This window comes from Anabrus simplex, chromosome 7 (genome assembly GCF_040414725.1).
Source record: "Anabrus simplex isolate iqAnaSimp1 chromosome 7, ASM4041472v1, whole genome shotgun sequence".
Taxonomy (NCBI): Eukaryota; Metazoa; Arthropoda; class Insecta; order Orthoptera; family Tettigoniidae; genus Anabrus; species Anabrus simplex.
The window spans coordinates 77,628,412-77,653,359 of record NC_090271.1 but is presented as its reverse complement, the minus strand read 5'-3'; the positions used below and the strand labels follow the sequence as shown (position 1 = coordinate 77,653,359).

The window sequence follows — 24,948 nt, the reverse complement described above, 5'->3', positions numbered from 1 at the left end:
ATCTTCTGGGCTGCCGACATTGGGGTTCGAACCCACTATCTCCCAGATTGCAAGCTCACAGCTTCATTCCCCTAACCACACGGTCAACTCGCCCGATCGGATGGAATTAAGCCATATTTCAAGTAAAGGTGTAATCCGTGACATTCTAATCTCTCATAGATATTTATTCTATTATATCCCTTATGAGAAATATATACAAAATTTTTATTAACGTTCTCCCTTCCCAAGTGTGAAAAACGGCAATTTCGCTAGTAAAGAATAAATACATTCTATTTAAAGAGTTAATGCCAAATAAGTCGGATTTAGGCAAAGTGTGGAATGCAATTATTCAATAGTGTGCAGTGCAAGACAGAGGAGCATCCTCAGAAGGTTAATATATCCAGAGGGCGGGTGGTGGAGAGTGTTTCACGAACTGGTCCTATGAATACTGGGCCACGAAAGCTTCAACAAAGTTAGCTGGAGTTATTTGGAAGTCGTAACAGTGTAATTGGATTTCCTCTGGACCCTACGGTACCGACGGAAATGTATAAATGAATGAGGTAATTCAACAGCAAACCGAGTAACCATGTCAACGTGTGACTCCAGTGATTCTAAGTCGGAGTCAACCTTACTCTTTGATTTATCAGCAGCACGTTCATTTTCTACCTTACACATTTCTAACAAGGGCATATTTAATTTAGAGTATAAGCAATATTTATCTCAAAGTGATTCCTGTGATGGGGTATAAGTCATAGGAAGTTGTTCGATCACTGTTCTCGGATATTTATATCTAACTGTTGATACTGGATTATAGCATTAAATAGGGTATAAACTATGAGCTATTCCATGTTATTTTGAAGGTAAAGGAATCAATCAATCAATCAATCAATCAATCAATCAATCAATCAATCAATCAATCAATCAATCAATCAATCAATCAATCAATCAATCAATCAATCAATCAATCAATCAATCAATCAATCAATCAATCAATCAATCAATCAAATACATCACATAAATTCATTAATTAATTAATTTTGCTCTTTTGCTTTACGTCGCACCGACACAGATAGGTCTTATGGGGACGATGGGACACGAAAGGCCTATGAATGCGAAGGAAGCGGCCGTGGCCTTAATTAAGGCACAGCCCCAGCATTTGCCTGGTGTGAAAATGAGAAACTACGGAAAACCATCTTCAGGGTTGCCGACATTAGGGCTCGAACCCACCCTCCCGGATGCAAGCTCACAACTACGCGGCCCTAACCGCACGGCCAACTCGCCCGGTAATTAATTAATCATGAAACAAGTAAATCATTCAATCGATTAATCAATAACCACTGATCTGTGTTCGGTGTGTAGCCCAGGCAGCATATTCTCTATCAGTTGTTTAACTATTCTTCTCTCTTTTTTTTTGCAAGGTGCTTTATGTCGCACCGACAGAGATAGATCTTATGGCGATGATGGTACAGGAAAGGGCTCCGATTGGTTAGGAAGCAGTCGTGGAATTAAGGTACATTTGCCAGGTGTGAAAATGGGAAACCATGAGAAAACATTTTCAGGGCTACCGACAGTGTCGTTCGAACCCACTATCTCCCAGATGCAAGCTCACAGCTGCGCGCCACTAACCACACGGCCAACTTGCCCGGTTTTTCTTTTCTTAATTTACTTCAAAGAAGTTTCCCTTGGTGAATTATTCCTCATTCCTTTTGCTATAAATGTAGTATCAGCCCCAATCTCTCATCCTGATTTCGAACTTTATCTTCATATTACGATTTTCTTACTTTTAAATGTTCCACTCAATATTATTCGTCTACGAATACCATATACATGGCTCCTCCTCCTCCTCCTCCTCCTCCTCCTAATACTACTACTACTACTACTACTACTACTACCACTAATAATAATAATAATAATAATAATAATAATAATAATAATAATAATAATAATAATAATCAAAACAACAGACCCTGGTAAAGATGATTTAAATTCAATTAAATTCAATGATAATTTTTATAACATTTTAACGTTTAATAAGACTTATCTAAACGTTTATTCACATCAATGACCTTTTTTGCAAACTAAATTACGTGTCGAACTGATAATCACCAAATTAGAAATTTGTGCATTCTGCTCCTGAACACCGATTCCGAAGTACGAAAGAATTTTGCTTTAAAAAAATATTTTCTCTCCTTGATTATGGAGAAGAAGCATGGACTCGTATTAAACAGAGAGCTATTGTTTTACCACCATAAGTTTCAAATAGCATAAGCACATCCGTCTAGGAGGAAATTGAGCTACTATGCATGGATAAAGAAATGGAAACCACACAATGTGTAAAGAGGAAAAACATGACGATTTAATATTTACTTTTCACGACCGCACTGCGTTTCAGACAGAATTTCACTATATAATGTCGTTCCAAATACCTTTAATACATCCCGAAGTGATGTCTAGACGTGGCTGGTCTAGACTTGGACTTCGGAATGAACGGAGAGTACCCGAACAACCTACGTTGCGCATAGACCATGGTCCTGCTAACAGTCAACTTGGAGGAGGATGTGCAAATATATGTTGACTGACAGAGAAATGTTAGTGAAACTTTCAGATTAGAACTGAATACCTACAAAACGAAGTTCATGGTGTTACTCCGGACAAAAAGGGTAGGTGTGCTGATAACATGAATCTAATAAACTTGATGAGTTTACAAATTGTCCACTGGGAAGCAGTTTCAACGTCCAGTTGGATCCTGATGCAGAAATCAAAGCCTGAATAGAAATTACCAAATCGAACTTCTATCAACCAAACTGCTCATCGTCGAGTAATACTCCCACCCTGTTCTGTTGTACGGAGTCGAGGTGTAGACACCATCGCAAGCAACTGAGAGGAGAACAGACGCGTTCGAAACGTGGATCTATAGAAGGATGCTCAGAATATCTTTGATGGACCCAGTCACCGACATCGTAGTCTTGAAGCGAATCGGCCACGACAAAGAGCTGATGAAATCGCGAAGAAGGGGAAACTAGAATATTTCGGTCACGTCTTGCACAACGAGAAGAAATATAGAATACTCCAACTCATCATGCAAGCAAGATGTTCGCGGAAAGAAGGCCTGAACGTCGTTGGATTTCAAAGTTGGAAAACGTCCGTCAATCGTTTGAGCTGCCATCTGCCGAGTTATTCCGATGATCTGTGATCAATACTACAACAGTCCTGATAGTCGCAAATACCCAGACCTGAAAAACACGGTAATAATAATAATAAAAAGGAAGTGTTATTAAGCATGTAACTAAAGTAGTTGACTAGACATTGAAGTGACCAGGAGACTGACTACCTCGGATGGAGTAGGGATTTATCAGTCGTCTTGGCGAATAATACTGCAATGTATTCGAAACGTCAGCAAACTGCACGGAATGTACAGGAAGCAACAACACGATTCAACCCGGAAGAAGATATAAATAACTCAACGTACAGTGGAAGCTTCACGTCCAATATATTGCCACTAAAATTCGTGGACATTGTCAGCATCGGAAGACGATGTGTGTCATCGGGTACAGATATGGTTGCGTTGACAGACCACCAGCTTTAAAAAGAATAGGATTGGCCGTTTCATCACCCAGAGAGATAGAATGTCTCAACAGTTCTGGTAAGTACTATTGAGGTATTAACCTTTTCACTCCCAAGTTTCTTTGAGCCTTATGCATGCCCCATACCTGATTTTTCTGGACGCTTTGACACTGGTTGTAATAGGCCATAAATACTTTGCATTTACACAGCTACTGAAAAGTCATGGAACGACAATATTAGCAATAGTTTTCTCCTAACACTTTTCCCAAAACTTGAAAGAACTTGGCGTGATAAATGTCGACAGCTTGTTTCATTGAAACTTATCTCCACTATATTCATAAAAAATCAGACTCATCATCACTGCCTAAAATTTCTAAAATATAATCTTTCGTGATGCTTTCTTTACACTCCCGTGCACCCACCTCAGAAGACAGTTGTGAAAGAAAAACACAAGGCACATAATTATCGACAAAAAACGGTAAGGCGATTTATGAATCGTCCGTCGTCTGAACAAAGCATGTCAACAGCGTTGGACTGAACTCGGCACTGAACAAGAGCGCATTGCTTTAAATCCGAATTAACTCGTGTTTGGGACAGCAGGAGAAATGTTGGCATCCGAGTTAACTCGGGCATGGGATGGAAAAGGTTAAATATTCTACTAAACATTATGGCTGGTAACCAGTTTCCATTCATATATGTGTGACTGTCCATCTGTAGTCGTACAAATTTGGAATGTATAGTACTGTATATTTTAACTGTTACAAACATGTAGAGAATTTATTCAACAGAGAAGGACAGAACTGACCAAAAGCAGATATCGTACTCCATCAAGATAGCCCTCAGATAAATTTGTTCCGTGTCGTGAAAATTTACGATACTGGCAGGGATGGCATATAACGTCCTCTATAGTCACGGAACATAGTTCAATAGGCATAAACAAATTCTCATCTCTGTAAAATACTGTGTACCGAGAACCAAGACAGTCCAGTTAAAGTGAGTTTAATTTCGAAAAATATCACAAGGATGGACTAAAGCCATGGAAAGAATCGATTAAAAAAGTCGTTCCTTTACATGAATCATATTTTAACTTCTGGTGTCAGGATGAGTAATTCAGACGGTAAAATTTTGACCTTCTAAATCCAAATTGGTGGGTTCTACCTCGACTCAGTCCAATGGCATTCGAAGGTGCTTAAACATGCTAGCACGTAAATAGCACGTAAAATAATTTCCGGAAAAAAATTCCTTCAGAATAAATTTGTGTTGGCAAGCCTAAAGAATTTAAATAGATAATGTGTTTTTACGTGAAATGAGTTACACTATGTCAGCAGTCTGTATAACTTCCTGTCCACTCATACCATTTTCATCACTTTAAGCTTTGTATTAGTTGAGAAAAAGGGATGTTGACAACGAAATTATTATTATTATTATTATTATTATTATTATTATTATTATTATTATTATTATTATTATTATTTCTATTATTTCTCACTAATGCCTCGCTCATGACTTTCTGGGAGCCGCTGAACATAAGCTTGATATGGAATGTATTGCTTATAGTAATTATTTTCAAGAGAATCGTGTATACGGAATCTTCACTATGGATTTTAATAGAAGCTGGTGACAATTTCATCACAGTTACTGAAGTAATCGACAATTCACAGTGGTTCCTGCAGAGAAAATTACTAACATAATTTTGTCGTTTTTCCCTCTCTTGATGTACGAAGCGGTTTAAAATGAGATAATACGAGAATAGCCGCACGTATGAGATTTAAGGACTAAAATAACAGCAGAAATGGGGACATTAGCTGACGGTTGCTGAAGTTAGCAGGTTATTGTGCGGGCTGGTGCCCTAACAGGTGACCTGTAACCAGGACTACGTACTGCTGACGTGCACAATACCACACCGCTCATAAATATAGCAGCCGCTAAGTTATACAATCCTCTTACGTGGTGACAAACAGTCGAGTTTAAGGCATGAAATACCACAATAGTATCACGAAACAGTAGTAAAACTGATACTGGTTTTCCTCCATGGCAATATGAAGGGCCTTGGCCTACCAAGCGACCGCTGCTCAGCCCGAAGACCTGCAGATTACGAGGTGTCGTGTGGTCAGCACGACGAATTCTCTCGGCCGTTGTTCTTGGCCTTCGAGACCGGGGCCGCCACCTCACTGTCAGATAGCTCCTCAATTCTAATCGCGTAGGCTGAGTGGACCTCGAATCATCCCACAGGTCCAGGTAAACATCGGTGACCTGTCCAGGAATCGAACCCGAGGCCTCCGGGTAAGAGGCAGGCACGCTACCCGTACACCATGAAGCCAGCTATTATTATTATTATTATTATTATTATTATTATTATTATTATTATTATTATTATTATTATTATTATTATTATTATTATTATTATTATTATTATTATTATTGGCATATGGCAGAAAGTTATGCAGATATGTACCAGTACACAGTATTTACAAATATACACAGACAAGAAACATGTTTCTTGGGAGCTAGATATGATTATAGTAGAATGTCCAGTTGGGTGATCCACTGTATGGCTTCTCCTGTTGGTTACAAAAATTCACTCGGTCTACCTGTGTAGGAACGTAGTACACATTCATTTAAAATATAGGGGATCATCTGCCGAGAGGCACCAGAGTCGCACTCCTCTGGTGATGAAATATATTTCCACTTATAAAAGGCACCTCTGCATCGTCCATGATTTGTTCTCACCCGATTCAGAGTGATCCAAAGCTTACGAGGTAGATGATGTCCACCAGGAAGATGTACACCAGAAAATATGTTGTGTAGGGAACTGTCTATGGCAACTTTCCCGCGACATCTCCATTCTTCTAAATGGTGAAAATTCCCATCAGCCAATGTGACAGCATCACGCAAAGATGGATGCCGTGACTTGAGCCTCGTTATCATGACAGTGGGAATATCATCCAAAGCAGGCAATTGAGGGTTCATTTCAATCTTCTTGTACTCTCGAATGAGAGCATTTCATCTTCTTAAATCAGGCGGCATTATACTTTAAAATTCCTAGAATATTATCTTGCCACGTACATCGCTATCGTCAGGAGTAGGCCCTATCAGGAATAATACTTTCATCACCTTCTTCCATCCGATTTTAATTAAATCCTCTTGAAAGTCCATACCATTGATATACAGATACGTCTTTATACTGCAAAAAAAAAAAGAATGTCGACGCCGGAGGTCACATCGGTCGAAATAATCTAACACAGCACTAGTGTGAGCACTCCGCCGGTGGATGCCAAACAACATGTGAGTTATGTTACTTCAGGATGTCAGGTTCCTTGGCTGAATGGTCAGCGTAGTGTGCTCTTCCCGGCCGGGGCGCAGATTTTAACCTTAAATTCCACTGGCCCGGGGCAGGGTGTTTGTACAGTCTCAAACATCCCTGCAAATCACATACCTCATACCACATAAGTTGAGAGTCTTCGTATTACCATTCACTTTGTCATGCCAGCGCTGCTTTGGACGTCCATGTGGACTTTGCTCATTCATTTTAAAGGAGTGGGTGAAATCGGGAACTGTTCCAAGTACCGTATCTGATATCTTGCATATTTAGTAGTATTCTCACCAAGCAAATTCCTCACCCTTTTGTGATGTTTTACATGCTCCAAGGAAATACATATTCTAGTTCTCAGTTATGTAACTTTTCCTAATTTTATATTGCATTTCATCATTTTTACATTGTCTCTTCTTCCTTTTGCCTTGCCTAGTTAATCAGTTTAACCTTCAGGGTTGTTTTTTTTTTCCTCGTACTGAGCGAGCGATCCCACTTTTTCTGTCTCAAGGGCAGTGTCCTGGAGAGTGAGAATTTGGGTCGGGGGTATACAACCATAGAGGAGGAACAGTACCTCGCCCAGGTGGCCTCACTTGCTATGCTGGGCGATTGGACGATCGGAAGGGATAGACAACAAAGAGGGAAGGAAGAGGACATAGCCGTAAGTTAGGCACCATCCCGGCATTTGCCTGGAGGAGAAGTGGGAAACCACGGTAAAGCACTTTGAGGATGGTAGAGGTGGAAATCGAACCCCCCCTCTACTCAGTTGACCTCCCGAGGCTCAGTTGACACCGTTCCAGCCCTCGTACAACTTTTTTCAAATTTTGTGGCAGAGACGGGAATTGAACCCGAACCTTCGGGGGTGGCACCTATTCACACTAACCACTACACCACAGAGGCGTATTTCTTCCATTTGTATTTTAATATTTTACCAATGTCGCCATTCTTCAGCTTACAACCTTTCAGTAGCCGGTGGAATACCTCATTACATATGCTGACAGCTATCGGTCAACTGGACAGAAAAATCTGGTTTCAGCTAAACAAATATTAACACAACATTTATAAATGTTATAGACATAGTTTATTAAAATAACATAACAATGGCTCAAACAGTTTCTTCATCGAAATCAACTTTCAACTTATTAGGTCGTGTTTCGTAAATTACGTGTTGAAGAGATGTTAAGTACAGATCAAAAATGGCGCACAACCTCCCGGGTTAGGATCCCACTGGTGTCCGGTTGGCCATTTTTATTCTGTACTTAACATCTCTTCAACACGTACTAAACGTACGTAACACGACCTAATATGTTGTAAGTTGATTTCGATTACAATGCGGTCGTGAAAATTCAATATTCACAGTTTCTTTATAATTTATTTCAAATTTCAGGTTTGCTCATTAAAGATAAAAAGATATCCTCATTTTTCATTCTCGATCTCCAAGCATAACTTTTAAATCAGTATTAAATATCATATTTCCACTTGATGAATAATGAATAAATGAAGCTTAAATTTGAAGTTTATTTCTTCAAAATTGACCGGGCACTTTTCCAGATATTCTGTCTCAAGCTCGGGTGCAGAAACTTTCTGCGCCGATAGTAGACTGGAAGGCTTTGTTACGAAGGAATTTATATTCTATGTCAGTAGTTTATAAGAGACACTTTTCCTGCTACTTGACGTTTAAGGTTGGAAGAGTTTGGTGTATTAGAAACGAGTGGTCATAAATCATAAATATCGCTCAGCAGACTGAAGCTAATATTCTCATACTGAGAGGGGAACTAAACGACGCGCACAGTACACTTTCGTCGTTGGCAGCGCTGTGGCTGACGGTGACGTGCAGGGTTGAGTGGCCACTTGTGGTCTGCTGTTCTGATTGTTCCCCGCGAGTCACAAGTGGCATCAGCTCCCCTCGTATTGGGCTGGCTTATTAAGACGCTCGGAGGGTTACCACTTTCATAACGACCCCGGGGCAAACACCAGTGCAGGAAACTGCACAACATACGGTGTGTACTTCCAATTAGGAAGTAATTCTCTTTTAACAGTAGACTATTCCTTTTCAGCAGAGCCCAGAGCCCTCTGAAATTCGTTTCCGCCAAAACTACTTCGGTTTTCGGTTCTGTAATGTTAAGTTCATCAGTTGAAGGAGCTCGTTAATTACGTCACGATTGTCCCTCAATCCTCAGCTTGACTTTGAAGGACACGAGAAATCGTGAAACACTTATAACATGTATGTTTGTGAAGAAAACTATTCACTGCTTCATGAAATTAACTGTAGGGCTATATATTTTGATAGCATTCCATTAATTTTTACACTCACTTTCTTATTATTATTTTCCTACCGCTTTTACCACACCTGTGGGGTCACGGGTGCGAAATGCTTCGCACATGTGGATTTGGCCCTGTTTTACGGAAGGATGCCCTTCCTGACGCCAACCCTACATGGAGGGATGTAATCACTCATGCGTGTTTTTGTGGTGGTTGGTAGTGTAGTGTGTTGTGCGAATATGAAGGGGAGAGTGTTGCGATGGACATAAATTCCCAGTCCCCGAGCCAGAAGAATTAATCAGAAGCGATTAAAATCCCCGAGTCGGCCGGGAATCGAAACGAGGACCCTGTGAACCGAAGGCTAGCACGCTGACCATTCAGCCAACGAGTTGGACAATTTTTACACTCACTTTCGTTTACAAAAATATAGATCTACGTTCTTTTGTGTAAGTGTTAGCTCGTTTTCCCTTCCTATCAGTTTTCTCATCAAACACCACTGTAATCATTCAAAAATACTGCACCCGCTCACCTCCTGAGTTTTTCTTATGTTGGTTTATCTGCGGGCCTATGATAAATTTTCTCATTGGTCAACACCGCTTCGGTTAGTTTGAAATCTCTTCCTTAAAACGTGACAACACCAAATGCCTCGGGCGTGGAAAAACTGGTACGTCACATTCTCGGTATTGGTGATACATCTGCTCGCCCTTGGTCCGAAATATATACTCCTTCACTTCCTCCTAGTCATTATTCTGTTGTTGTGAGCTCTTGATTTAATCCTCTTAGCTTCTGGCCAAGAAACATTCTCCCCCTAATGACAAGCTTACTGTGGCGACGGTTTGTCGCGATCACGCCGGGTTATGTTGAAATTCTCCCGTCCACACAAAACTGACACTGTATTTCATTTAATATTTCTATATATCTGTATATATCTTCAAAAAAACCAAATCATGAAACTAGGGCCTATCTCATCAGGGTACAATACCTCAGTACATTTTGAAATTAGAAAGAATTCTCAGAGTGCAAAAGTCTAACACCTATTTATTGAAGGAGGAAGGTCAACGAAAATCGCTCGGTAGGCACAATATTAACGGAAATTCCGAACTGCCCTTTTTCGCGACGAAGACTTACATTCATGTGGGGTATCTCGAAGTCATATCTGCGTGGTAACTTATGCTACTTGTTAGACAATATATATAATTTATATTACAGTATAAACATTTCATGTGATTTCCTGTACATTGCTTGTAATAATTATGTTAATTATTTGTAAGTAATCATTTAATTTTAAAATGTAGTTTTATCTTGTTTTCTTTTGTATTTTGTATTTTTATTTCATTTTTGTTCCCATATAATGTTGTGTTATGTAATTAGTATACGTTTTGTATGATAAATTGCCACTTATCAACTAATTGTAAATTATTATTATTATTATTATTATTATTATTATTATTATTATTATTATCCAGGTCGCACTCATAAACTGAACATATTATGGTACTCTATTGGGCCTTGTGTAATGCCCTCTGAAATCGATAGAACTGAGGAATAACATGGCGCAATGTTAGACAAGAATAACATGATAATGGACAAACACACTAAGAAAAATACCGGTAAATATATTCAAATAACCATTTCAAAACAACGTAACATGTTATAAATAACATTCTAGGGGAGTCCATTGTCTGTAATGTCATTTATTTCGCCAAATTTTGATATATTTACCCGTTTCAGGTCAATTCAAGATCGTATCAGTAGTTTTTAGCTTTTGTGTCTGTTTGTTCCACTATCACGGGTAAACGGCTGAATATATCTCGACCAAACTTCATATTTACAGTAGAGTCTACTCATCCAGAAGCCGGTTTCGATATGCATATCATTTAAAAATCACTGAATAGACTTGGGGTTCATAAGAAGTCTGGAAGAGTTTTTCAATTTTCTCTTACACTATTGATTATATCTCCACCAAACTTATAGTCTACTCATCCAGGAACAGGTGTGAATAAGCATATCATTTAAAAATCACTGAATAGAAGGAGGGTTTATACTAAGACCAGAAGAGTTTTTTCGATTTTGTCTTAGACTATTGATTACATGTAAAATCTGTAGACTATATGTAAAACGCCCTTTCATTTTAAATAACTTTTGTTCTGCACATAATTTCGCTTACTCTTCAAATGATGGACAAAATTACTATTACCCACAGGCTTCAGGCTCTGCAGTTATTTAAAGCATCCACAAAAGGAGAAATTCAGAGGATGTCTCATATTTCTCTCGGCTTTAAATTTACCCGCAACTAAGGTATATGAACACCGAGGTAACATGATGTAGAACTTTTCCCTTAGGTGTCTGTCTGGTTATCTTTCTGTTTGTATTTTCCTAAAACTGGAAAACTGCCGGACTTATTTCAACCACACTACGTATTTGGATTCTACTCATTCAGGATTGTGTCATCAGGTCCATATAATGTCGTGGTAATCCCACGCAGCTGGTATTTATAGGAAAATTGTCTATCAAAAGACTGTATACAACATAAGTTTAAGAATATGTTATTTCCGTTCCTTTATGCGATGCAGTTATTTAGCGAATGCCAGAGAGTAACGAAGATGATTACGAAAAATTAGATGTTTTGTGTAAGTCTTGTGGGACATGTGCATGTCACTTCAAGGTGGGTAAAGGGGAAAATTAGAGAGCCATTTTACTCTCTTCGATAAGACAGATATTAAGGGAGGTATCATTAATGTCCGAGAGCCAGCTAATGGTCAGAGATACAATAGGCTATTATCGTTCTAAGATAAAGGAACTGAACATATAATATTTAGCTAAATGTTCTGAAATGTTCTGCTACAAATCAGTGTTCTTGTTTTCCCAAATATTTAACAATGTTTATTCAGTAGCCAAAATAAGATTAAAAGTAGTCACAATTTGACCCTGGTTTTCTCATATACACTAATGTGTCCCTTTCTCTAACAAACTACTAAATTTCTGATATAACGATTTTCAGAGATACTTTAAATTAATAGAAGCTATAGCAACCAAAATTATACGAAAAACTCACGTCTCGAAATCTTTGCCCTTTAAAGCGAGTCATGACTTTAATGTGACCATTTCCGTCCAGAATATCAACATTCAAGTTTACGAATTACAGAATCCTTCAATTATTCCGCTTTAAACTCCCTTCATTTCACCCTACCACCATTTTTAAAGCTCCCAGCGCCATTTTATAATTAGGTAGTAAAGCGTGTAGAGAGTAAATCGACGCCTTCATTTACGTATTTGTAGCCATTTTACTTTTCAGAACTTTGTCGCAACCAAATTTCACTATCAATCATGTTTTCTATCATTTTCCTAGGAAAATTTCAAGTTCGTATACGTTACTACGTATTCTTTTGATAAAATGAACTACTTTTTCTCAAATTCTGTAAGGAAGACAAAATTGAAATTTTGTAATCCATACATTTCTAGCCTGATGGAAAAGTTACAGAATACATATTAATTATAGTCTATAAGAACCAGCTGTCCAAATTTCAAATTCAAAATTAAACAAAAATGTGACTCAAGAGATTTTTCCGTTCTTCAGGGTTGAATGAAATAAAAACATCTAGGCCTATAAGTCAAAATTTAATTGACCTATATTAGAGCCCTGCACGAATGCGGATAACCGCTAAGTCATTGTCTTGGCGGATGCAAACTGTATGGCACTGCGGATAATTTTGATGACCATTCTTGAATAATAAATTTTATTGATTTGCGTGTACATATACTCTTATTTTTTCTTGTGGTTAGGCGACCAATTGGTGGAAGGAAGGAACAATGTTTCCGAAAGGGAACCCCTCTATACACCAGTAGTTGTCGCAAGAAGAAATCCCACATAAACCTGTGACTGTAGGGGGCCTTGTGTCAAGTATCAGACCCGTTGTATTATGTCAACAAACCTATCCGTTTAAGTAAATGGTTGTAATGTAGTCAAATATTTGCAATATCAGCGGATAACCAATCGCGAATGCGGATGAAAGAAGTGCAATTGCGGAAAGTATTCTGTATATCCGCACAGGATATTCTCAAACGTTTGTGCGTTGATACCTGATAACGTAATATGTTAGCGATTAAAATTTGTCGGAGCAAGGTAAAATTAAATTAAGAAAATCAACACTAATTTTACTTAAACCATACAGTTCCTTTACATTTCCTTGTAGTCCATTTTGCATCCAACATATCGTCCCTGTTCTTCCAAAACGGCGAATGTGACAATGCTCTTCCTATCCATTATTTCCCCTAAGGCTGGTCACACCTCCCAGCCACATATTGATATACAGTCCATCAGAACAATTATCGTTGAGTTCAATTTTCCTATGCGGGTGTGTAAAGGAAAATGAACTTTAAATACATCACACTCTAGGAGAGGGTAATTGTCATACAAACATAGATTCCTTCAGTATGGTAAAGTTTCCTTTACACACACGCATAGGAATATGAACTCAACGAAAATTGGTCAATATATCTATTTATGGCTGGAAGGCGTGACCAGTCTCAAGGGAAATAATGGGTAGGAAGAGCATTGTAACATTCGCCCTTTTGCCAAAACAGGGACGATATTATTATTAACAATTACATCGCAATTGGAAATATCCCGGTGGCAATGGTCACTTACAGTAGTGCGATAATAAAAGCAAAGTCACCTCCGTACAGGCCATGAAGGCCCTTGGAGGAGTGGAAGGTAAAGGCTTCCACCATTGTTAACCTCGGCACGTGATGGGGTAGAGTGGTTAGCTCTACGCCCGGCCGCCTTTGTCCCCAGGAATTAACCTGGTACTCATTTTTGGTGTAGGCTGAGTGAACCTCAGGGCCATATGCACCTCCGGAAGTGGAAGTCTCGTTTCTTAAATTTCTTAAATTTTACGACTTCCTGACGGGGATTCGAACCCACATCCTTCCGGGCGAACCGAGCACGCCTTTACCGCCTCGGCCAGGCAGCCCCTAGTGCGATAATAAAGTAAAGTTAAAACATAAATACACAACAACAGCAAAACAACAACAACTGCAACAAGAGTATAACAAGCTATTTTTTTGCTATTTTGCTATTTGCTTTACGTCGCACCAACACAGAAAGATCGTATGGCGACGATGGGATAGGAAACGCCTGGGAATTGGAAGGAAGCGGCCGTGGCCTTCATTAAGGTACAGCCCCGACATTTGCCTGGTGTGAAAATGGGAAACCAGGGCTGCCGACAGTGGGGCTCGAACCCACTATCTCCCGATTACTGGATACTGGCCGCACTTAAGCGACTGCAGCTATCGAGCTCGGTAGTATAACAAGCAATTCCATGGAAAGCAAATATTACAAGAAATATTACTAGTTTAACATTCTAAATCCAGCATTATCATATACAAATGCACACACAACTTAAGTATTTCCAGTGGTTAACACTACGGCTTACTATACTACAGGCACAGCTTAATACTAGTTGACATTACAACACCGTAATTTAAAAATTCACACAAACCTTAAGTATTTCAAAATGTTACACTCTGACAACAGCAGCAAGAGTACAGCAAGCAATTCCATGGACGTTAAATTAAGTTTTTAAAATGTAAAGATTAGTGCTATAAATGTTTCAGAGATATGGTAAAATTATATAAATGTAGACATGTTCATATTTACGATGCGTAAACTTCCATTTTTTCTTGCAATGCGTTTCAGGAGCAAAGATGGAAAGGTTTTACAGGTGGCGGGTTATATGTAATACTTGTCGATTTGAAGAACATTTCAAAGACTTAAGTTACGTGATCACTATGGAAGTGCCAGAGCATGCTATTCTGAACTTTAAATAAATCATTCCACTCAAGTAACTTACCACTAGATATTGTACTTGGTAACCACCTTACAGAAATCTTCCCTCGTAACAAACTTCTGTTCGTACTTCAGTTACGCCTTGTGAGTTACGGCGTAATCGCTGACTGCAATATATCCAGTGGAAGACATAAAGCGGAGCTCTACATCATTTTCACTTCAACAGTTTGTAATTGGAACAAAATTCAGCCAAGGACTATAAAACTTGGCTTACAAATGGAAGGATTTTGATAAATATTCTCCATAGTACGCTGTGTGGTTCAACATCCCCTTGGCAAACTTGGCTTTATCAAGACTGAAACACTGAAGTAAGGCGCATCGTAGGAAGGATAACAAAATATCTGTATTTACTCGTACTAAAATTCTCGCTCATGACAATAATTTATCTCAAATCTCTTAAGCTGTGAATTTCAGTCCATAATAGGCTGTTTCAGAATCTGAAACATTATAGTATATTACGCAACGAGCTTATGACATTTATTAAGACGAGAGTATGTTTGTGAAACGAGCATAAGCGACTCATAAGTACCATTATAGGAAATATATAAACGACAGTCTTTGTTCGCCCATAATTAAATGTCTAAGTTTTGAGAGTTTGCATTAAATCTTACCTTCATACTTCATTGACAATAAAACGGTGACAACTGAGCTTGTTCTTGACTATTGCGACAGATGCAGGCATGATCTATATTGCACATGAGTGTAATAATAATAATGTTATTTGCTTTACATCCCACTAACTACGCTTTTACGCTTTTCGGAGACGCCGAGGTGCCGGAATTTAGTCACGCAGGAGATCTTTTACCTGCCAGTAAATCTGCCGACACGAGGCTGACGTATTTGAGCACCTTCAAATACCACCGGACTGAGCCAGGATCGAACCTGCCAAGTTGGGCACATGAGTGTTCCCGACTAGTTCAACAGATGGTGTCGAGGATTCTGGATAACATCCGCCATTTTGCTGGCCTCGCCTGAAACACGTACTGCGGTATGCGGCCGTATAGACAACCAATCGACGAACTGGCACAATATGAAGTGTTGATTGGTCTTCCTTCCCGTTTCCGGGCTTTCTTGCCTATATGTTATTCCCTGAACTATATCTTCCATATAAGAATTACCCTGGGTGGATATTTCCGTAAATATTGACGAAAAAGTCACAGTAACTATTAATTATATATGAACCAGCTGTCCAAATATGAAATTCAAAATTTTTAAAAATGTGGCACAAGACGTTTTTTCCCTGTTTCTTGGCAGAATGCAATAAAAGCATCTATAGGTCAGAAACTAATTTAAATTCTCAAGAATTTATGGTATGATTCATAATTCCTCATCCTTTGTAAAACTTACTCTTCTCAATTCCATTTCATAACAGGTCAATACTCCGTGATATTTTCACTAACATTTATTTTCACTAATATCATTTATAATGAACAATAGTGCTTGTAATGGATTAGGTTTAAGCCTGCAAGTACATTCTTGGTGTTTCGAACAGCATGTCAAACAAGTGATGTTTGTGTACATGATATACAGTACCAGCTGCTATTACCAAAGGTTTTGGAAATATAATATGTGTAATGAAAGCAGGGAATCATTTTCATGCTCTAGGCCAAGAAAAATTTCAAGCGGAATGTACGTGAAATCGTCTATAGGGAGCAGCCAATGAACATGAGACTTCAGTCACTTTTCTACCTGTTATCACACGAGGTGGGTATAATAATTATCATCACGGAGTAGATCTGATTAATATATATATATATATATTCTCAGTATCAATATTAGAAATCTCACTAAAGAATCTGCAAAAGGGGAGGAGGTACAATTAGATTCAAACAATATAATCGAAGATCCTGGGAGACCTGTCGTAGAAGCAAATATTAAAGGCCCATGAAAGGAATCGTGGTATCCTAAATATTAAGTAATAATAATAATAATAATAATAATAATAATAATAATAATAATAATAATAATAATAATAATAATAATAAGCAAAGGGCTTATAGGGATTATTAAAAAATTGTCAAACATCAGATCAACAGTATTAAACATGTTAACAATAATATCTAATCTTAATACAAATAAATACCTAAGGAGTAACCTATAAGCGTAATTAAGAAGGTAAAAGACAGACAAATATTTCACTGAGACCAATTGTCGACTTGCGCATACCTAGGCCGAAACGAAAGCAAAGTACGAGGCGGTACTTTGATGATGATGATGATGATGATGATGATGATGATGATGATGATGATGATGATGATGATGATGATGATTATGCTTGTTGTTTAAAGGAGTTCAACAGGTAAGTCATTTGTCCCTAATGGTACGAGATGCAACGAAATGAAACGATAAATAAAACTTCAAAATGTATCCACTGACTAGAATTTAAAACGAACAATGATGGGAAAATGACAATGAATGCAAAACAATCAGTGGATCCTATTTAAAATGCCTTATCTTCTCAGATGATGCTTGTTGTGCAAAGGGGTCAAAATCCGGGTCACCGGCCACTCATCATGGTACTAATCACTGGTAGAGCAGAATCGTGATGTTTCACCTATAGTAGTACTAATCACAGATAACGCAAACTCATGGTGTTCCTCACATAATGGTACTAATCACAGGCTACGTAGACCCATGGTGTTTTTCGTGTAGTGGTACTACTCACAGGTAACAAAGACTCATTCTAAGCACAGTGGAACCAATAAATTGCAGCGCAGCGCTCGGCACCTTCTCATGCTAGACACTAGTGTGTGCAGCCGAGCGCCCGCTCCCCCGCCTCGGAGGGATGCACACGATAGTACTGATCACAGGCAACGCCCAGACCCGTGGTGTTCCTCACAAAATGGTATTATCCTAGGCAACGTAGATTCATGGTGTTCCTCACGTAATGGTACTAATCACAAGTAGTCTCATGGTTCTAATTCCATCATCCCTTGGTGGCCCATTTTAGTCACCTCTTGCGACAGGCAGGGGGTACCGTCCCTCACCCACAGAATATACAGTAATTTGAAGTGTACTGACGAAAATGTAATGTTATTTCTACTGAAGACAAGTGCATATGGTGAAAATGCGATGATCATTGTGTGAACTTGATGATGACCACATTTTGAAGTGCACCTCCTACCTTCTATAGATAATAAGCAGATGTTTTTCATATCATCCAAATATACATGTTGTACCTTTAACCTCTGAGCATGAATTGTAATAAGTAGCTATTAGCCCATTTCGCATGAAAACTAAACACTGTGTGGTAATTTCGACCTTATAATGTGACGGGCTTCATCATAAGTAATTGGCAAGAAGGTAAGATGAATGACATGAAATAAGTCTGGAGGATGAAGAGACAACGTAAAATATATAGTAAACACCCTGAACGCAGGCTAACAGCTGTGCGACTTTAACCGAAAGGGCGAAGTCACGCCGTTATTAAAAATTCATTATTGTAAAGCTGCGATTTGAATTTCACCTTCAATGCAGAGAGCTGTTTGCATTTGATTTGACTGGCACCAACAACAGCACTAATCTATGTTTGAGGCGCTTATTAGATTGATCTGGAAGACGTGACATATGAGGATTGTACTCTTGGTGATGGTTTGTAATCCTTGTGTTATAAACTAATACGTATTGTAACGGTTCAAATCTCGTTACAAGATGATATCTGTATTTTATTATTGTATGATTTTATCTGTATTATTATTATTATTATTATTATTATTATTATTATTATTATTATTATTATTATTATTATTATTATTATGTTAGTATTATTATTAGGTTATCTGTGATATTGTTACTATTATTGTAATTATCAGTCTTATTTAATTCGATTTTGCAATTGCCTGTTGCTTGCAAGATTGTACTTAGATGTATGCATATATACGTATGTGTAGTATAACACTCAATACCTGTACAGTGAGAGTTGTTGTATATATCAGAGATTGGGTGTGACGTTGGGACATTGTGCAAGATTAGTGGCGATTCTGCCAAGTCATCGCCGCGCCATGGCTATGTCATCGTATTTATTTAGATATGCGCTCACGGAGTCGACCGCCTCCGGGCTATTTCACCACTGTATGTAATATTTGTCGCGTAGGTGGGAGTATGTCATTGTTATTTCTGGAGATTACGTAGCGGTGTCAACCAACGTCTATATAAGGTGGATACATATTGTAGCGTCAGTCATTAGTTATACGGATGCAGTACAGTGAAGAAGTCTACTAGATCAAGAGGCCTTAGTTGGTCAGTGAACGAGTGTGAACGAGAGATGGTGAAGACTCAGTGAGCCATTAATTATTGGTCATTGAGAGAGTGAGGCCAAAAGTTAGTTGGTCCGTCACTTAGTGGGAGACACGGACGCAAGGGCTTACCATGAAGTCAGAGAGGGCAACCCTGGACCTGCCAAGAGGTAATACCATATTGACTTACAAAGAAGTCAGATGATATGGAGAAGAAGCAGTCACAAGGATGTATCACCAAGTTAGGCGTGACACATCTACAGTAAACACCAGATCAATGGAATACGTCGTAATTACACTCAAAGTGTTGAAGGTACAGTCAAGTGAATCAGTGAGGGAAATATTTCGTATAAATTGTTAAATGTCCGGTCAAGAAGAATTCAAATTCATGCCTAGTTTCTTTCAGTTGCAATGTCATAATTTCATATTCTCATCTGTTTTATCGCAACAAGACTCACTATTTTTTATATATTATTTAAAGAATATATATTGTTCTATCAAACGAATTCATAGTTTTATTTCATTGACAGTAAAATATTTTAACCTCAAAATTAATGGGGAAACCGAATGCCAATCTCCTTTTCCCAGAACTTATATGGTATGTTGTCAAAAGTAAGCTTATTACCCCACACCCTAGAGATAGTCGAGAGTCTCATTCTATTATTGCTGTACTGAGTGACAGCTGGCGCCCTTCAAATAACGTATGTGTAAGTAAGCAGGTAACAAGTAAGTGTGAGTACAAGGTCCGACGTGTGTATTTCATTTAATGAATATTAATTTTCATGTTAAATGCAGATATTCAGATTTCCCATTTTAAATGCAGTTTTATATGTGTCTCAAAAGATAGTCAGCGACTTAGGAAAATCACAGTATATTGATATCATGAACTGACTGACAAATATTTTTACAGAATGGCCGTTTTTTAAGAGAGGGCATCACAATGTTTGGTTCATCATATTGCTTAGTTGTGCCAGACCACGTTGCATGACTTATCATCAATAGCACATACAATATCAGTGCCCTTGCTGCTAAAATTCTTCCCACAGAGTTATCGTGATCTACTAGACAACACAGATGGTTTATTGTTGCTTGTACACACTGAAACCACTAGCAGTACCTTTTTATTGTAAGTTGAGACGAGAACAAAGCCCTGTAAAAGTAAATTTCAGTAGAGTGACGTAGTTCTAATACTGAAGCAAGTCGCTGTATTTATGTACTGTCTATTATATCACAAAATGTGTCACACACTATGCCATTAGTGTAAAATAAATAGCGATACACAAACTTTCCGCTGACACATAATTACATACCCGTCATATCAACTAAAGAGCAACATCGTTAAACAAAGTGTAATCCATTACTCTATCAAAATATATAACAAAATCAAGATTCACTATCAAAAGTACCAATAAAATAAATGTATACTATAAAGAAAGTATCTAAAAATGTCATCATTCAGAACAGTAGATAATCTGATGCCCCAAAAAGACCATATAAATAATCAAAAATAAATCAAACAAGTCACTGCCTTCTAGACCCTAGTGTATAGTTGTAAATAAAAAAGAAAGACTCGTTTTGTATTAAATAACGGAGCGATTTCCCTGATCCGAAGATCATATTCTTTTATTCGTGTCCAACTATTAAGTTAATAAAAATCCCAGCACAACTAAATAAAAAAGTAAATTAAATTTAAACAATATTCAACACAATATAACAATGAAAGGAGCAGATAATAATCAAAGTATGCAAATAAAGTAAGTGAACAAAAAATGAACGAACTACAGGAATAAAGAAAATTATTCACAGCCAGTCTTCTCAGTAAACATCTGTTTCACGAACAAGTACAGTAAATCACACCACTTCAGCAGCTCGCTGAGGCCAGAGCTGACGGATTGCAAGGTCGCTCATTTGGCAAAGGTGATGTAAAGCCCGACAGTTAAGCAAATGAGATACACATACACACATACGCATGCATCTAGACGAGTTTTAAAACCCCATCTAACACGATTAGAAATAAATGAAAACAACCGCTTGATAATAAGGGAAATCTTCATTAGCATACGTTTGCAGAAGGTATTTTCTACTACTTTTCTTTCTACACTGCGGGGAGTGTAAATCATTTCCACTTGGACCGCTGAGATTGGAATTTAGTTCGATACCAGTTTTATTTTCATCTAAGGAACAAGTGGGTGCCAGTAACGACGTCCAGTCTTAAAACCCTAGTCAAAGCCCAAAAGTACCGAGAGATTTGGGTACGTGGTTTGGGTCACTTAGCTCTAAGCTTGCATTCGTGAGATAGTGGGTTTGAACCCTAGTGTCGGCAGCCCTAAATACTTTTCTGCACACCGAACGAGCTGGCCGTGCACTTAGGCTCGGGCAATTGTGAACTTGCTTTCGGGAGATAGTGGATTCGAGCCCCACTGCCGGCAGCCCTGAATTTTCCATGGTTTCCTATTTTCACACCACGCGAACGTTGGGGCTGTACCTTAGTTAAGGCTGCGGTTTCTTCCCTCCCATTTCTAGCCCTTTCCTATCTCATCGTCGCCGTAAGACCTATCTATGCGACGTAAAGCAAACTGGAAATATTCTTTTCCATATCAGTAAAAATACCTTTGGGAGCGGGTTAGTCGGTCCTTCACAATCAAAAAGGAAATACATCTCCTTTCTGCTATTTCAGCTAAAACTTCACACTACAGTATTATAGCACATTTTTTCATTCCTGAACACGCGCCTCTCTGAGTAAACAGTAAGTCTTTAATCTTTAATCTTTAACCTTTAACCAGCCCATCACGATCAATTTGCTCATTCTCTTGTATCCTCCCTTGTGGGTATACCCTACCTGTCCCAATAGTCAACTAAAAGGGGCCGCAGGGGCTCTTAAATTGGAAGCACGGCATGGCGACCACGGGGCCCTGAGCCGAGCCCTAGCATTCTTTCCATTTATACCAGAGTCCTGTCCGGCTCCATGGCTAAATGGTTAGCGCGCTCGCCTTTGGTCACAGGGGTCCCGGGTTGGATTCCCGGCAGGGTCGGGAATTTAAATCATAATTGGTTAATTCCCCTGGTATGGAGACAACATCATTTCATCCTCATCACGACGCGCAGGTCGCCTACGGCAGTCAAATCAAAAGACCTGCATCAGGCCTCTCCGGAGGCCACACGTCATTTATTTATTGACCAGACTCCTCACTTTCATCTATCCTTATTCTTCTTCTTTCCCGACCCCGACGGTATTAGGTTGCCAGGTCTAGGGGGTCTTTCATTTTCACGGCCTTCGTTGCCCTTGTCTTTCTTTTGCCGATACCTTCATTCTTCGAAGTGCCGGACCTCTTCCATTCTCCTCCGATTAGTGGTAATAGAGGATGTTTGCCTAGTTGTACTTGCTCTTTATACAACAATCACCACCACCATCATTCTTTTGTATAGTGGATGCAGTTCTAAACGACACGATACGAAGTTGTTTGAAATCAACTCCAGTCGAATGGATTTATCACCTTATAGGAATAGCACCACCCCTGTTCGGAGAGAAATAGCTGTGAATAGGGAAAGACAGAAAGTGGAGCAGGAAAAAATCCCACCACCTGCATGGGCAAGAACCACACCCTCAACGACTGAAGGTACTTTAGATCCACTGCTGAAAAAGACAGTTTGTAACTGTGGAGGGCTAAAACCTCCTTCCATCCTGAATGGAAACCAGTTTTTGAATCTTTATCCCCTGGTCATGACAAGGATTGGCTAACTTGAAAATCCCTGAATAAATTGAAATCAGGTGCGGGCAGATTGAGGATTCAATTGGCAAGATGGAGTTACATTGTGGGGAAGACCTCGCTGTTCAACATTTGCTTCAATCTCGACTGTGTCCAGCTTTTTGCACAGCATATGACCTTTACCGGGCCACAGTATATGCACTAGAAGTGGCCAAGTTTTGATAAAAAAATTACATAAACTCTGGTAAATGTATGTTTCTGATACGAGACTATATGGAACACTGAAGGAGTGACATGTTTGCGTGTGGAATTTAACGTTCTGTTTCACTCTAACAGAAGGGAAAAAATGGGTGTTCTATGGCTGAATTTTTATTGTTTTTGTCAAGTAACAAAATGAGTTATCTGAGACATTTTATATCTCCAAATTGTACAACATAGAGTTCCGATTGGATTATATTCTGCTCTTCAAAAATGTGACTACCGTTACTGGGATTAATCAATCAATCAATCAATCAATCAATCAATCAATCTACCAAAGTCAGAGCTAAGGTAACACTGAAAAATAAATCAACACAGTTGGTGTCATCAGAATCAAAGCAGACATTTCTAGTTAATAAGAATATATCTACATACCCTAAAAGAACACACAGATATCCCTCGTGGGACCATTTTCTGTGTTTAAAACACAGAATGTAGACTAAAAATGTAATCAATACTTTTAATAGTGTCGTCAAATTTAAAAATCTCGTAGGTGGTGTAACCAACAGCAATAACAAACGCAGTACATGAATGAAATTTCTCTCATACGCTTTTAGATTTCCAGTGTTGTTATTCCCTAATCAAGGTGGAAATTTATCCCAGCTATTTCGAAAAATGGTCATAAGCAAACCATTGCATGTATTTTTACCACCGGAGTTTAAAACACAATGGAATATTCCTGGGAGCATGAGTTAAAAAAAAAGTCAAAGGCAGAGCGCGTTCGATGTAACTTCATTACCGAACACAATAATCCACCAAGCTTTTATTTGCCGTTATATTTCCAATAGAAGCATTCCCAGGGATAACAGGCTTCAAGTGGCACTGTTCATTCGATCTGCAATACAGAGCCAGTGGATGAAAATTAGTTGACTATACCTGACATTGAATATATTCGTAGGACGCAGTAAAACGTGTTTGGACACAGGTTAAAAAGCAAATTTCACGTTCATTCAGATGATAAGTGACAATGATTAGAACAAGGATTTTTAATACCGGGTGGTCCAGCAGCCCCTTGCGATCCAGTTTTATACATCCCTTCACATTTACTACAATTCTGAAAAACATCGGTCCATCTCGCTAAGCCAGGGGAAATATAAAGAGATGTGTGTTTACGGGCTAGAAGACAGCAGGAATCGTGAGCGCCACTATTAACTCATTATGGGTACCTCGAATTAACCCGTAAAACGAGTACAGATACGCAGAACACGTACTTTAAAACAGCAAGTGGACGCACAGACCGGGAGCACGGTGCTGTATAGGCTGGGAAGTGGGCGCCGTAGGTCAAGTGTCGCAGTAGCTCGCATGGCAAGCGGGCGGGCATATACGTGATAGTGGACAGTGCTCGAGGTAGAAGGTTCGAATAACTCATAAGAATTTTTTAACAGCCATGTGCCTGGGATGTGGTAAGGTAGCATACTTGAGAGCCTCCAAGAACTGATTTATTTATTTGACCCTGTAAAAGGGTCAGGGGAAAAACCAGGTAAGTCACTTTTTCATCGAAATTGAGATACTGTTACAGTCCGCTTCAGAGTGATCATGCGCATCTATTGACAGGTCGTAAATGAAAAAAAAAAAAAAAAAAGCAGGTGAGTCAGGAGAAATTCTCAAGGTTTCGCTGTAAGGGGAAAGAACTAGGGAAGTGAAGCACAAAAGTTGCTTTTTCTAAAGTTGTACAAATATTGACTCTCCTGCTTTTTCCCCTGATCCTTCAAATATTAATAATAATAATGTTATTTGCGTTACGTCCCACTAACTACTTTAACGGTCTTCGGAGACGCCGAGGTG

General features: G+C 38.8%; 1 pseudogene; it reads left to right on the top strand.

Annotated features, from left to right (window-relative positions):
• Window positions 1-3,605: 3,605 nt before the first annotated feature.
• LOC136877701 (dual specificity protein kinase CLK2 pseudogene) overlaps window positions 3,606-24,948 on the top strand; it is a 130,260-nt pseudogene continuing 108,917 nt past the window's right edge.